This window comes from Nicotiana attenuata, chromosome 2 (assembly GCF_001879085.1).
Source record: "Nicotiana attenuata strain UT chromosome 2, NIATTr2, whole genome shotgun sequence".
Classification (NCBI taxonomy): Eukaryota; Viridiplantae; Streptophyta; class Magnoliopsida; order Solanales; family Solanaceae; genus Nicotiana; species Nicotiana attenuata.
Window position 1 is genome coordinate 64745114 of NC_031990.1, and position 17237 is coordinate 64762350.

Below are 17237 nucleotides of genomic sequence, written 5' to 3' on the forward strand. Positions count from 1 at the left end.
AATCACATTTCTTTCTCTTTCTTTCATTTCTTACTCAACAATTACTTTAGCATTCGAGCCAACGCTCCAAAGAGTTCACAAGTCATAATTCTTTCTCATACCCTTCACATTATACAGAAATCATCAATTACACAAGGAAGAGTCACGACAAAATCAAAATAAGCACAACTAAGGACTCACGGTCATGCTAGACACCAGTGTATAGATACTCGTCACCATGCCTATACACCGTACTCAACAATTAGCAATTAGCAAACAATACTCTAATCCTATTCCCTAAAGCCAAAGTTAGATCAAACACTTATCTCGGTCCAAAGAATAGCAATCAATCCTCAAATACCGCCTTTACTCTACAATCTGACTCCGAAACAATGATATCTAGGCATAATTAATTCAATAATATCAATAAAGACTCAATGACAACATCCCATAGCCTAGATATGAATTTCCTAGCATTCTTCCAAAAATACCAAAATTCGACACCGGGCCCACATGGTCCAAACACGAGGCTCGGACCAAAACCCAATCACCCATAACCCCACGAGTTCAAATATGCAATTTGTTTTAAGATTCGACCCCAAATTGAGGTTGAATCACCCAAAATTCTCCAGACCCTAACTCTACCCAAAACCCTTAATTTCTACTTTAATTTCATGATTTAGGTCTAGGAATTCAGTAATTAATGAAGAAGAGTGAAGGAATTAGGTGAGAAATTACTTACCCAAAGACTTTGGTGAAGAAGAGCTTCAAAAATCGCTCCTAGAGCTTGGAGAAGACAAGTTTTATAAAGAAATGGGAATAATCCCGTAATGGGTCTGTTTTGAGCTTTTAAAATTAACCGGGCAAAAATGCCCTTCGCGTTCGCGGGAAAGGGGCCGCATTCGCGAAGGGTTAATTCAACAGACCATCGCGTTCGCGATGAAGAGGCTGCGAATGCAAAGAGAAAGACTGGGGGGTCCAGGGAAATGCTCTACGCGAACGCTTGGAGAGACTCGCGAACGCGGTGAGGGAGGAACTGTAACTACGCGAATGCGTGAATTAGTTCGCGAATGCGAGGGCGGTGGAACTAAAGCTACGCGAACGCGGGAATAGGTTCGCGAACGCGAAGAAGGGGACCCGGCCAGCATCGCGATCGCGTAAGGGCGATCGCGAACGCGAAGAACAAACCTGGCCTGTAATAGCTGAAGGAAAACCTGCTATATTTCTAAGTTTAAAAACACCCCGAACACCTCCGAAAACACTCCCGAGCCCTCGGGGCTCCTAACCAATCACACACACTAACTCAACAACATCCTACGAACTTACTCGAGCGATCAAGCCACCAAAATAACATCAAAATCATTGAATCAAGCCCCAAATTCATCATTTTTCATTATAACTTCCTAAACTTCCAACTTTAGATATTTAGGTCCGAAACACGCCAAATGACGTCCGATTTCGACCAAACTTTACAGAAATCGCTTAACACATATTTAAGACTTGTACCGGGCGTCGGAACCAAAATACGAGCCCGATACCATAGTCTTTTAATCAATTTTTATTTCCATTTTTCTTAATAATTTCAGAAAAACAATTTTACAAAAAAATTCTTTTACTCGGGTTCTAGACCTTGGATTTCGACTCCGGGCACATGCCCGAGTCCCATATTTTTCTACGGACCTTCCGGGACCGTCGAATCACGGGTCCGGGCCCGTTTACCAAAAATGTTGACCGAAGTCAACATTAAATCATTTTAAAGCCACATTTTGAAAATTTTTCACAGAATTTAACATATAGTCTTTCCGGCTACGCGCCGGGACTGCACACACAAATCGAGGCAACTAAAGGTGAGGTTTCCAAGGCCTCGGAAGCGCGAAATGAATGAGGAGACAGGTGATGACCCTTTGGGGTCGTCACATCCTCCACCTCTAAAACAACCGTTCGTCCTCGAACAGACAAAAGAAGGAAGTACCTGAGTCGGGAAATAGATGGGGATAACGGCGCCGCATATCGGATCCGGACTCCCAGGTCGATGCCTCTGGAGGCTGACCTCTCCACTGGACACGCACTGAAGGAAAACTCTTCAACCTTAACTATCGAACCTGCCGGTCTATAATAGCTACCGGCTCCTCCTCGTAAGAAAGATCCTTGTCCAACTAGACAGTGCTGTAATCTAACACGTGGGCTGGATCGCCGTGATACCTCCGAGCATAGACACATGACACACTGGATGCACGGCTGACAAGCTGGGCGGTAAGGCAAGTTTGTAAGCCATCTCTCCCACACGATTGAGAATCTCAAATGGGCCAATGAACCTAGGGCTAAGCTTGCCCTTCTTCCCAAATCTCATCACGCCCTTCATAGGCGACACTCGGAGCAAGACCCGCTCACCAACCATGAAAGCTACATCTCGAACCTTACGATCCGCATAACTCTTTTGCCGCGACTGAGCCGAACGAAGCCTGTCCTGAATGATCTTGACCCTATCCAAGGCCTCCTGAACTAAATTTGTACCCAATAATCGAGCCTCTCCCGGCTCAAACCATCCGACTGGTGACCGACATCGCCTACCATACAACGCCTCATATGGAGCCATCTGAATGCTGGACTGGTAGCTGTTGTTGTGGGCGAACTCTGCTAAAGGCAAAAACTGGTCCCACGAGCCTCCAAAATCAATGACACAAGCTCGGAGCATATCCTCCACTATCTGAATAGTCCTCTCGGACTGGCCGTCCGTCTGAGGATAGAACGCTGTGCTCAACTCAACCCGTGTGCCCAACTCTCGCTGAACTGCACCCCAAAAATGTGAGGTAAACTGCGTACCCCGATCCGAAACGATAGATGCCGGCACACCATGAAGGCGAACAATCTCCTAGATATAAATCTCAGCTAACCTCTCGGATGAATAGGAGACTGCTACAGGAATGAAATGCGCTGACTTGGTCAGCCTATCAACAATAACCCATATCGAGTCGAACTTCTTCCGAGTCAACGGAAGTCTAGTAACGAAATTCATGGTAATCTTCTCCCATTTCCACTCGGGAATCTCAATCCTCTAAAACAAACCACCAGGCCTCTAGTGCTCATACTTAACCTGCTGACAGTTCAAACGTCGAACCACATATGCAACAATATCTTTCTTCATCCTACGCCACCAATAATGCTGCCGCAAGTCCCGATACATCTTCGCGGCGCCCGGGTGAATGGAACACCGAGAACTGTGGGCCTCCGCTAAGATCAACTCTCGAATCCCATCGACATTGGACACACAAACTCGCCCCTCCAATCTCAAAACACCATCATCATCTAAGGTCACCTTCTTGGCACATCCACTCTGCACTGTGTCTCTCAGGAAACACAAATGGGAATCATCAAACTGTCGATCACGGATACGCTCCAATAATGAAGAACAAGCGACCATGCAAGCTAACACTCTGCTAGGCTCAGAAATGTCCAACCTCACAAAGCGATTGGCCAAGGCCTGAATATCCAAAGCAAGCGGTCTCTGGCTGACCGGAATATAAGCAAGACTACCCATGCTGGCGGACTTTCTACTCAATGCATCGGCCACCACATTGGCCTTCCCCGGGTGATACAAAATAGTAACATCATAGTCTTTCAACAACTCCAACCATCTTCTCTACCTCAAATTCAATTCCTTCTGCTTGAACAAGTACTGAAGGCTCTTGTGGTCAGTGAACACCTCACATGCCACGCCATACAAATAGTGCCTCCAAATCTTCAAGGCGTGAACAATAGCTGCCAACTCTAAATCATGCACTAGATAGTTCTTCTCCTGAATCTTCAATTTTCTCGAAGCATAGGCAATAACCTTGCCACCCTGTATCAACACTGCACCAAACCCAATACGGGAAGCATCACAATAGACTGTATAGGGCCCTGATCCTGTGGGCAAAACCAACACCGGTGCTGAAGTCAGAGCTGTCTTGAGCTTCTGAAAGCTCGCCTCACACTCATCTGACTATCTGAACTGGGCACCCTTCTGGGTCAATCTGGTCATCGGGGCTGCAATAGATGAAATCCCTCCACGAACCGTCTGTAGTAGCCTGCCAACCCCAAGAAACTTCGAATCTTTCTCGCTGATCCTGGTCTAGGCCAGCTCTTGACTGCCTCTATCTTCTTCGGGTCCACCTGAAATACCCTGTGCTAATACAACGTGACCCAGAAATGCAACCGAACTCAACCAGAACTCACAGTTTGAGAACTTAGCATATAACTGACAATACTTCAAAGTCTGAAGAACCACTCTGAGGTGCTGCTCGTGCTCCTCCTGGCTGCGGGAGTACACCAGAATATCATCAATAGAGACTATCACAAACAAATCCAAATAAGGCATGAACACTCGGTTCATCAACTCCATAAATGCTGCTGGGACATTGGTCAACCCAAATGACATGACCAAAAACTCATAAAGCCCATCTGAGTGCGGAATGCTGACCTAGGGGCATCGGATGCCCTAATCCTCAACTGATGGTAGCCAGATCTCAAGTCTATCTTTGAAAACACCTTCGCACTCTGAAGCTGGTTAAACAAATCATCAATCCTCGGCAGTGGATACTTGTTCTTAATTGTGACCTTGCTCAACTNTACGTGTAAAATATAATCAAAACATGGCACGGAATGACCCTTCGTCGCAAATATAAATCAAAAACATGGCACGGAATGACCCTTCGTGCAAATATAATCAAAACATGGCACGGAATGACCCTTCGCGCAAATATAATCAAAACATCGCACGGAATGACCCTTCGTGCATTATCGCTCTTCCTCACCCAAACAGTAATCACAACCAAACGGGGCGAGGGGATAAACAAATAATAAGAAATGTCCCGGCAAGGGAATTACACAATTATCAGCTAAATCCCGACAAGGGAGCAACAACAATACTCTCACATCCCGGCAAGGGAGATAATCAATGTACTCAAACCATCCCGGCAAGGGATTATTCATATCACTTTCTATTTCTTTCATTTCTTACTCAATAGTCTTCTTATCATTCGAGCCAACGCTCCAAAGAATTTACAATTCATAATTAGTCCTCATACTCTTCACATTGCATAGAATTCATCAATTAACATGGAAGAGTCATAACAATATCAGGATAAGTACATACAAGGACCCACAATCATGCTAGACACCGGTGTATAGATACTCGTCACCATGCCTATACACCGTACTCGATTCATTTAGCAATTAGCAAATAATAACACTCTAATCCTATTCCCTTAAACCAAAGTTAGATCAAACACTTACCTCGGTCCAAAGAATAGCAATCAATCCTGAAATACTGCCTTTTACAATCCGACTCCGAAACAATGATATCTAGGCATAATTAATTCAATAGTATCAATAAAGACTCAATGGCGAAATCCCATAGCCTAGATATGAATTTCCTAGCATTCTTCCAAAAATACCAAAATTCGACACCGGGCCCACATGGTCCAAACACGAGGATCGGACCAAAACCTAGTCACCCATAACCCCACGAGTCCAAATATATAATTTGTTTTAAGATTCGACCCCAAATTGAGGTTGAATCACCCAAAATTCTCAAAACCCTAACTCTACCCAAAACCCCTAATTTCTACTTTGATTTCATGATTTAGGCTTAGAAACTTGCTAATTAATGAAGGAAAAGTGAAGGAAATGAGTGGGGAATTACTTACCCAAGTGGTCTTGAAGAATGGGGGCTTTAATGGCTTCCTAATGCTTGGGAGAGAAGAGAGCTCGTGAGAAAATTGGATAAATCCCGTAGGTTCTGATTCTGAAATTTTAAAATTATAGCTGGGCGATTTTGTTCTATGCGTTCGCGACCAAGGGGTCGCGTTCGCGAAGACGGGTGGACTGGAAGCATCGCGTTCGCGATAGTAGGGCTGCGAACGCGTAGAGAAATTTTTCCGGGGTCTGGGCCTACGCGAACGCGATAGGAGACACGCGAACGCGTTGAAGGAAGCAGCAGAGCTTCGCGATCGCGATGTCCAGAATGCGAACGCGAAGGAGGGAGAGAGCAAGGCTATGCGAACGCGAAGGCAACACTGCGAACGCGAAGAAGGGTCTTTCTGTGTAAAAATTGCAGAAAAATCTGAAGTCTTTCTAAGTTTAAAAACACCCCGAACACCTCCGAAAACACTCCCGAGCCCTCGGGGCTCCTAACAAATCACACACACTAACTCAACAACATCCTACGAACTTACTCGAGCGATCAAGCCGCCAAAATAACGTCAAAATCATTGAATCAATCCCCAAATTCATCATTTTTCATTATAACTTCCTAAACTTCCAACTTTAGATATTTAGGTCCGAAACACGTCAAATGACGTCCGATTTCGACCAAACTTTACAGAAAGCGCTTAACACATATTTAAGACTTGTAAGGGGCGTCGGAACAAAAATACGAGCCCGATACCATAGTCTTTTAATCAATTTTTATTTTCATTTTCCTTAATAATTTCAGAAAAACAATTTCACAGAAATTTTTTCTTACTCGGGTTCTAGACCACGGATTTCGACTCCGAGCACATGCCCGAGTCCCATATTTTTCTACGGACCCTCCGGGACCGTCGAATCACGGGTCCGGGTCCGCTTACCAAAAATGTTGACCGAAGCCTACTTTAAATCATTTTAAAGCCACATTTTGAAATTTTTCACAAAATTTAACATATAGTCTTTCCGGCTACGCGTCGGGACTGCGCACGCAAATCGAGGCAATTAAAGGTGAGGTTTTCGAGGCCACGGAAGCGCGGAATGAATGAGGAAACAGGTGATGACCAAAGGGTCATCACATCCTCCACCTCTAAAACAACCGTTCGTCCTCGAACGGACAAAAGAAGGAAGTACCTGAGTCGGGAAATAGATGGGGATAACGGCTCCGCATATCGGATCCGGACTCCCAGGTCGAGGCCTCAGGGGGCTGACCTCTCCACTGAACATGAACAGAGGGAAATCTCCTAGATCTCAACAGACGAACCTGCCGGACTAAAATAGCTACCGGCTCCTCCTCATAAGATAAATCCTTGTCCAATTGGACAGTGCTGAAGTCTAACACATGGGTAGGATCGCCGTGATACCTTCGAAGCATAAACACATGAAAAACTGGATGCACGACTGATAAGCTAGGTGGCAATGCAAGTCTATAAGCCACATCTCCCACTCGATCAAGAATCTCAAATGGGCCAATGAACCTAGGACTAAACTTGCCCCTCTTCCCAAATCTCATCACGCCCTTCATAGGCGACACTCAGAGCAAGACCCGCTCACCAACCATGAAAGCTACATCTCGAACCTTACGATCCGCATAACTCTTTTGCCGCGACTGAGCCAAACGAAGCCTGTCCTGAATGATCTTGACCTTATCCAAGGCCTCCTAAACTAAATCTGTACCCAATAACCGAGCCTCTCCCGGCTCAAACCATCCGATTGGAGGCCGACAACGCCTACCATCCAACGCCTCATATGGAGCCATCTGAATGCTGGACTGGTAACTGTTGTTGTAGGCGAACTCTGCTAAAGGCAAAAACTGGTCCCACGAGCCTCCAAAATCAATGACACAGGCTCGGAGCATATTCTCCAATATTTGAATAGTCCTCTCGGACTGGCCGTCCGTCTGAGGATGGAACGTTGTGCTCAACTCAACCCGTGTGCCCAATTCTCGCTAAACTGCACCCCAGAAATGCGAGGTAAACTGCATACCCCGATCCGAAATGATAGATGCCGGCACACCATGAAGGCGAACAATCTCCCAGATATAAATCTCAGCTAACCTCTCGGATGAATAGGATACTGCTACAGGAATGAAATGCGCTGACTTGGTCAGCCTATCAACAATAACCCATATCGAGTCAAACTTCTTCCGAGTCAACGGAAGTCCAGTAACGAAAGTCATGGTAATCCTCTCCCATTTCCACTCGGGAATCTCAATCCTCTGGAACAAACCACCAGGCCTCTGGTGCTCATACTTAACCTGCTGACAGTTCAAACATCGAGCCACATATGCAACAATATCTTTCTTCATCCTACGCCACCAATAATGCTTCCGCAAGTCCTGATACATCTTCGCGGCGCCCGGGTGAATGGAACACCGAGAAATGTGGGCCTCCGTTAAGATCAAGTCTCGAATCCCATCGACATTGGGCACACAAACTCGCCCCTGCAATCTCAAAACACCATCATCATCTAAGGTCACCTTCGTGGCACCTCAACTCTGCACCGTGTCTCTCAGGAAACACAAATGGGAATCATCAAACTGCCGATCACGGATACGCTCCAATAATGAAGAACGAGCGACCGTGCAAGCTAACACTCTGCTAGGCTCAGAAATGTCCAACCTCACAAACCGATTGGCCAAGGCCTGAATATCCAAAGCAAGCGGTCTCTGGCTGACCGGAATATAAGCAAGACTACCCATACTGGCGGACTTTCTACTCAATGTATCGGCCACCACATTGGCCTTCCCCGGGTGATACAAAATAGTAACATCATAGTCTTTCAACAACTCCAACCATCTTCTCTGCCTAAAATTCAATTCCTTCTGCTTGAACAAGTACTGAAGGCTCTTGTGGTCAGTGAACACCTCACATGCCACGCCATACAAATAGTGCCTCCAAATCTTCAAGGCGTGAACAATAGCTGCCAACTCTAAATCATGCACTAGATAGTTCTTCTCCTGAATCTTCAACTGTCTCGAAGCATAGGCAATAACCTTGCCACCCTGTATCAACACTGCACCAAGCCCAATACGGGAAGCATCACGATAGACTGTATAGGGCCCTGATCCTGTAGGCAAAACCAACACCGGTGCTGAAGTCAGAGCTGTCTTGAGCTTCTGAAAGCTCGCCTCACACTCATCTGACCATCTGAACTGGGCACCCTTCTGGGTCAATCTGGTCATCGGGGCTGCAATAGATGAAATCCCTCCACGAACCGTCTATAGTAGCTTGCCAACCCCAAGAAACTTTGAATCTCTGTCGTTGATGCTGGTCTAGGCCAGCTCTTGACTGCCTCTATCTTCTTCGGGTCCACCTGAATACCCTCTGCTGATATGACGTGGCCTAGGAATGCAACCGAACTCAACCAGAACTCGCACTTCGAGAACTTAGCATATAACTGACTATCCTTCAGAGTCTGAAGAACCACTCTGTGGTGCTGCTCGTGCTCCTCCTGGCTGCGGGAGTACACTAGAATATTATCAATAAAGACTAACACGGACAAGTCCAAGTAAGGCCTGAACACTCGGTTTATCAACTCCATAAATGATGTTGGGGCATTGGTCAACCCAAAAGACAAGACCAAAACTCATAATGCCCATACTGAGTGCGGAACGCTGTCTTAGGGGCATCGGATGCCCTAATCCTCAACTGATGGTAGCCAGATCTCAAGTCTATCTCTGAAAACACCTTCGCACCCTGAAGCTGGTCGAACAATCGTCAAATCCTCAACAGTGGATACTTGTTCTTAATCGTTACCTTGCTCAACTGCCGGTAATCTATGCACATCTTCATCGATCCGTCCTTCTTCTTGACAAATAACACTGGCACACCCCAAGGCAAAACGTTGGGTCTAATGAAACCCTTCTCAAGCAAATCCTGCAACTGATCCTTTAACTCTTTCAACTCTGGCGGGGCCATGCGATACGGCGGGATGGAAATGGGCTGAGTGCCCGGAGCCAGATCAATAATAAAAAAAATCAATATCCCTGTCGGGCGGCATACTCGGCAGGTCTGAAGGGAACACCTCGGGGAACTCCCGAACAATAGGAACAGAATCAATAGAAGGGACCTCTGCGCTGGAATCGCGAACATACGCCAGATAAGCTAGACACCCCCTTCTCGACCACGCGTCGAGCCTTAACATATGAATTAACACTGCGGGTGGTAAGACATGGGGTCCCTCTCCACTCCAAACAGGGCAAATCTGGTAAAGCCAAGGTCACGGTCTTGGCGTGACAATCCAAGATAGCATGATACGGGGGCAACCTATCCATCCCTAATATAACGTCAAAATCCACCATGTCTAAGAGCAATAATTCAATACGGTTCTCAAGACCCTCAAACACTACCACACAGGAACGATGAACTCGGTCGACCACGATAGAATCACCCACCGGTGTAGATACATAAACAGGAATACCCAAAGCATCACTAGGCATAGCCAGGTAGGGTGCAAAATAGGACGACACATATGAATACGTAGACCCAGGGTCAAATAGCACTGAAGCATCGCTAATACAAATCAGAATGGTACCTGTAATGTCTGCACCTGAAGACTCAGCCTCTGGCCTGGCTGCTGGCTGGCCTCTACCTCTGGCGACCTGAACTCCACCTCTAAGACCTCTACCTCCACCTCTAACACCTCTGCCACCGCCTCTAGCTGGCTGGGCAGGCTGAGGAACCTCTGGTGCCTGAATCATAGCACGAGAACTCTGATGCTGAGAGCTGCTCAAAACTCGAGGGCAAAACCTGACAATGTGCCTCGGATCACCACAAGCATGGCAAGACCTCGTCTAGTGCGGCTGAGCACCCCTCAACCTCGGGCAAACCCTCCTGTTGTGACCATACTCACCACACTCATAACATCTACACAAACGCTGCAGCTGAGGGAACTGAGGCTGACCCTGTCGACCTGAATGACCACCTGAAGTACCATGAGTGACATGGGGAGTTGACTGAAAGGGCCTAGGAGAACGGCCTCTACCATAAGTACCTCTACCTCCAGATGAGGTACCACTGAATCTACCTGCATGACGGGGCCTCTTATCCGACCTATGACCGCCTCCCTGTGGCAGGACCACCTCAACTCTACGGCCCACATTGGCCGCCTCCTGAAAAGTGATCTCACTCCCGGCCTGAGCCACTGTACACGGCTGATCTGCCACCGCTGGCTGAACTCCTGGAAGCAAACCCGCTCGAATGACACTCTCCACGAAGCCTACCAATCGGAGTAGAGCGTCCTGAAGAACTGTGATGGCAATGAACCCCTCTGGGACCTGAGCTGTGCCCACCGGGACTGCTGGGGCTGGAACCTCCTCCTCCAAATCAACCTGAGGCTCCGCCATTGGGGCTGCTGCTGGGGACTCGGACTGCTGAGCGGTAGATGAGGACGCGCGTGTTCCCGCCATCTGCGAAAGAACAGAGTAGAAACTCAATCGGGGTTTGAGAAACAGAACCGCACGACAAGAAAGAACAAATGTGAAGTTTTTCCTAACTCTGTAGCCTCTGGGGGATAAATACATACGTCTCCGTACCGATCCCTCAGACTCTACTAAGTTTCTCCGTCAGTTGTCAGACCTATGTAACCTAGTGCTCTGATACCAACTTGTCACGACCCGGATTTCCCACCCTCGGGAGTCGTGATGGCGCCTACTAACAGGAGCTAGGCAAGCCAATTATCGAATACCTATTTTAGCGAATATCAACAATATTAACAACAATGAAGCATTTAACGAATAAGGTGGAAGTCTCAAATAAAATTTACTAAAAGAAATGCGGAAGTTAAACAATCCTCTACCCAATACTGGTGTCACAATACTCACGAACGTCTAGAGAAATACTAAATACAAGGTGTGAATGAAACATAAAACTGCCTGCTACGGTACAACGATAACAAACTGAATAAAATAGAAAGGACTCCGCGCCTGCGGACGTCAGCAAGGCTACCTCTAATGTCCCTGGACTGGAAACTCGCTCCCAGAATGCTACTGCTACTCAAATGATGCTCCAGCACCTGGATCTGTGCAAAAAGATGCACAGAGTGTAGCATCAGCACAACCGACCCCATGTGCTGGTAAGTGCCTGGCCTAACCCCGGCGAAGTAGTGACGAGGCTAGATCGGACTACCAAACAAGCCTGTGCAGTTCAAATATATATATACGCAATAGAAGAGAATACAGAAATTTAACAAGTCAAGAGGGAGGGGAGCATGTTGTAGGGGCTGTAGCAGTTTAGAATACAAGGTCAATAAATAAGGAATGAAACGGTACAACTACAAAGTCAACGAGAGTGATAATCAAAACATGGCACGGAATGTCCCTTCGTGCATTACTAATCAAAACATGGCACGGAATGTCCCTTCGTGCATTAATAATCAAAACATGGCACGGAATGTTCCTTCTTGCATTAATAATCAAAACATAGCACGGAATGTTCCTTCGTGCAATAATAATCAAAACATGGCATGGAATGTTCCTTCGTGCAATAATAATCAAAACATGGCACGGAATGTTCCTTCGTGCATTAATAATCAATACATAGCACGGAATGTTCCTTCGTGCATTAATAATCAAAACATGGCACGGCATGTTCCTTCGTGCAATAATAATCAAAACATGGAACGGAATGTTCCTTCGTGCATTAATAATCAAAACATAGCACGGAATGTTCCTTCGTGCATTAATAATCAAAACATAGCACGGAATGTTCCTTCGTGCATTAATATATTCTCAACACAAATCGTGCACGACATCAACCTTCGTGCTTTATCACTCTTCCTCACCCAAGCAACAATCACAAACAATGGGGCGAGGGGAAAGACAAACAGTAATAGAAGTCCCGGCAAGGGAAAACAAAATAAAACTGCTAAATCCCGGCAAGGGAACAACAACAATAACTTTCACATCCCGACAAGGGAGAAAAATCACTATACGAACACAGCCCGGCAAGGGAATAATCACATTTCTTTCTCTTTCTTTCATTTCTTACTCAACAATTACTTTAGCATTCGAGCCAACGCTCCAAAGAGTTCACAAGTCCTAATTCTTTCTCATACCCTTCACATTATATAGAAATCATCAATTAAACAAGGAAGAGTCACGACGAAATCAAAATAAGCACAACTAAGGACTCATGGTCATACTAGACACCAGTGTATAGATACTCGTCACCATGCCTATACACCGTACTCAACAATTAGCAATTAGCAAACAATACTCTAATCCTATTCCCTAAAGCCAAAGTTAGATCAAACACTTATCTCGGTCCAAAGAATAGCAATCAATCCTCAAATACCGCATTTTCTCTAAAATCTGACTCCGAAATAATGATATCTAGGCATAATTAATTCAATAATATCAATAAAGACTCAATGGCAACATCCCATAGCCTAGATATGAATTTCCTAGCATTCTTCCAAAAATACCAAAATTCGACACCGGGCCCACATGGTCCAAACACGAGGCTCGGACCAAAACCCAATCACCCCTAACCCCACGAGTTCAAATATGCAATTTGTTTTAAGATTCGACCCCAAATTGAGGTTGAATCACCCAAAATTCTCCAAACCCTAACTCTACCCAAAACCCTTAATTTCTACTTTGATTTCATGATTTAGGTCTAGGAATTCAGTAATTAATGAAGAAGAGTGAAGGAATTAGATGAGAAATTACTTACCCAAAGACTTTGGTGAAGAAGAGCTTCAAAAATCGCCCCTAGAGCTTGGAGAAGACAAGTTTTATGAAGAAATGGGAATAATCCCGTAATGGGTCTGTTTTGAGCTTTTAAAATTAACTGGGCAAAATTGCCCTTCGCGTTCGCGGCAAAGGGGCCGCGTTCGCGAAGGGTTAATTCAACAGACCATCGCGTTCGCGATGAAGAGGCTGCAAACGCGAAGAGAAAGACTGGGGGGTCCAGGGAAATGCTCTATGCAAACGCGGTGAGGGAGGAACTGTAACTACGCGAATGCATAAATTAGTTCGCGAACGCGAGGGAGGTGGAACTAAAGCTACGCGAACACGGGAATAGGTTCGCCAATGCGAAGAAGGGGACCCGGCCAGCATCGCGATCGCGTAAGGGCGACCGCGAACGCGAAGAACAAACCTGGCCTGCAACAGCTGAAGGAAAACCTGCTATATTTCTAAGTTTAAAAACACCCCGAACACCTCCGAAAACACTCCCGAGCCCTCGGGGCTCCTAACCAATCACACACGCTAACTCAACAACATCCTACGAACTTACTCGAGCGATTAAGCCGCCAAAATAACATCAAAATCATTGAATCAAGCCCCAAATTCATCATTTTTCATTATAACTTCCTAAACTTCCAACTTTTGATATTTAGGTCCGAAACACGTCAAATGACGTCCGATTTCGACCAAACTTTACAGAAAGCGCTTAACACATATTTAAGACTTGTACCGAGCGTCGGAACCAAAATACGAGCCCGATACCATAGTCTTTTAATCAATTTTCATTTCCATTTTCCTTAATAATTTCAGAAAAATAATTTCATAGAAAAATTCTTTTACTCGGATTTCGACTCCGGGCACATGCCCGAGTCCCATATTTTTCTACGGATCCTCCGGGACCATCGAATCACGGGTCCGGGTCCGTTTACCAAAAATGTTGAACGAAGTCAACTTTAAATCATTTTAAAGCCACATTTTGAAATTTTTTCACAGAATTTAACATATAGTCTTTCCGGCTACGCGCTGGGACTGCGCACGCAAATCGAGGCAACTAAAGGCGAGGTTTTCAAGGCCTCGGAAGCGCGGAATGAATGAGGAGACAGGTGATGACCCTTTGGGGTCGTCACATCTTCATTTAGAAAATTTGAAGCTGAAGGTAAATGTGTGTATGAACTTTGAAGATTTGACTTCAATTTTGATGAACTTTGTTGTTCTTCATTGATGAACTTCAACTGGAGTAAAATGGGGAACCAACTTTGTTGAAGGGTTTCTTCAATTTTCTGTGAATTTATAGGGAGAATTTTGTTTCAGAAGATGGAAAATGGTAAAAAGAACGTGGGTATGGGTAAAACGTGGGTGGGACTGAGGGGTTAGGAGAGAGAAACGTGCAGATTCCTTTAATTAAGGAGTAAAAAATGTACAATTAATTATACCCTTAATTAATTATGGTATAGAATTGGTAATTTGATATACTAAGTATAATTAAGTCAAACCTTAAATATTGAGGGTAATAAGTTTCCTATGTGGCATAGGAATATAAAAATCTCATTTATCAAAAAGAAGAAAGGCCAATGAGCATCTCTACTGCAACATGACTATGACTTCGGTTAAAAGAGCTTAGGCTTCTGTTCTTTTACCTCCCCCCCCCCCCCCGGAGGACGAAGAGGAGCTTCTTTTATTTTGCACCTACTTTTTTCACAAAATTTACATTATTATGAAGTTCCACAAATTTGTTTGGCAAATATGCGAATTGTACGACTGAAGAAATTTATGAACTCATTTACGGATCATTTGTTCTTTCTTCATTTATCTATACTATATTAAAAGTACGAAGGCCTTAGCAAAATTTCGTTCGTCTTTTTTACTCTTTTAAAACAGAATTCACACTAGACAAAATAGTCATTTAGTTATTTCTTTAATATCTGAATATTCATTAATTTATTTTCCAAATACATAGGAATAGTCATTTAATTTTTTTTGCCTAATCATAAATTCTTTCCTTTTCGAATTGTATAGGCAAAAACTTCTATAAAAGAGCTATTATTCCAAGTCTCGATTTCCAGATTCTCTTTTTCTGAATACAAACAATTTATGTTTATTCATGCTCGGATTTTTTTACTTTTTAATTGTGATAAGTACTTTTTGAATCGTGTTTAACTCTCTGATATTTGACCAACTAAGAACATAAACTATGCTAGCATGCATACTACCTCTTGTTTTAGTAGTATTATTTGTTAGTTTTGATACGATGACATTTTTTCTTTATTAATTGGTAGCAATAGTCGTAATCAACATTGTTGCACGCAGATGTTGTCGTTGTTAATAAGCATAAAGATCAGTTAAAAAGAATATGCAGTGCATCGCGAAGAAGAAGGAAAAGGAAAAAACCATTATTACGATTCTTATGGCTTCTTGGTAGTTTGTTTAGGTTGACCAACTTAAAATCTTCTTTTGCTTAAAGTCTTGCAATACTCTTTTTAGGCAGATTTATTGTAGACAACATAGTGTAATATATATAGGAACCGTGATAATATAATCAACTAGCCTTAGAATCTGCAATTGTAACCACGTTAGTAATTTTGTGAAGAAAAGATTTGATAATGTGCTAAAATCAAGCAATGACTAGCCCTGGCAAAATACACATAGATATATAGTACAAGTAAAAGTCGTTTCTACATTATTATTGAATACACAGAGTTGCTGAGATTTCTTTTTGACATTGATCCGGGTTTTATATTAAGACAGTTTTTATTTGCTCTTTAACTTAAAATCTTCTACACCAACTTCTCAATTATTTTCCCTTAACATATCTTTTTCAATTTCATGTTTTGGACTCGAAGGATTTCAAATTTGAGTTTATTTGTCTGGGCGATTCAATAAAAATAATTAGTTAGAAATTCAATTTATGTCTTATTAGTTCCTTATTATTTTTTCTACGTTTAATAATTAACAATACTAATTTTTTCCAACTCAAATTGCTTTATTTTAAAAAATTACCGACATTTAAGTTTTTTCCTATTATTAAGGAGTTTAAATCAATCAAGAATTTATGTATAGATACTTCTTCCTTATTTTATTTGTATTATGCATCTACACTATAATGCTTTTCTTATTGCTTTCGTAAACATAAGTCCTACATGTTTAACTCTTGTTTCATGAGCTGCAAAGCCTTAAAAAAAGAGAAGAGAATAAGTAGGAATGAATCTGATTTGAACCACTACTTATCAAATTAGGTAAAAATTCTTAATATTCATTACTATATAATCTATTGAGATCTTACCACTTCATTGAAATAAGCCAATAAACACATAAAATAGCCCCAACTTATCCGAACTTATGCAACTTACTTTACATATATAAGACGAATTGAAATGATAGAATAATTATTAAATTATACTTAATTCTTATATGTTTAATAAAGAAACATAAATAAATATTGCAGTTATGTATGTAATAAAGGAGTCCTAAAATAAGAGCACACTCATGTACAAATTTAAAATAGGAAAATACCACCTATATATAGGAGTACACCAAACAATTACTATTTTAGTAAACTTATACTTTGTTTTAACTTTTCTTTTATGATAACTCAATCAAAATTTTCAGTTTAAAATTTATGTAATTCTTTTAAAATTTTATATTCATTAACACGAGGTACACGCGCAATGTGCGTACCCGAAAGACTAGTATTCTTAAAAATAAGTATCATAAAGAAAAGGTGTAGGGTGAGGAACCATATCTACAAAATACTAGAGCTCATAACTTTGCTCCATTCATATTAGACCATTAGAAATAATATCTTCTTATGATGTTCCCTAACAAAAAAAAAAAAAAAAAAAAAAAA

At 43.2% G+C, this 17237-nt stretch overlaps 1 protein-coding gene across 1 annotated transcript in view; it reads left to right on the top strand.

The window, feature by feature from the left end:
* Positions 1 to 17237, top strand: part of LOC109220420 — a 54988-nt gene that overhangs the window by 1023 nt on the left and 36728 nt on the right. The gene's annotated exons all lie outside the window — the stretch shown is intronic.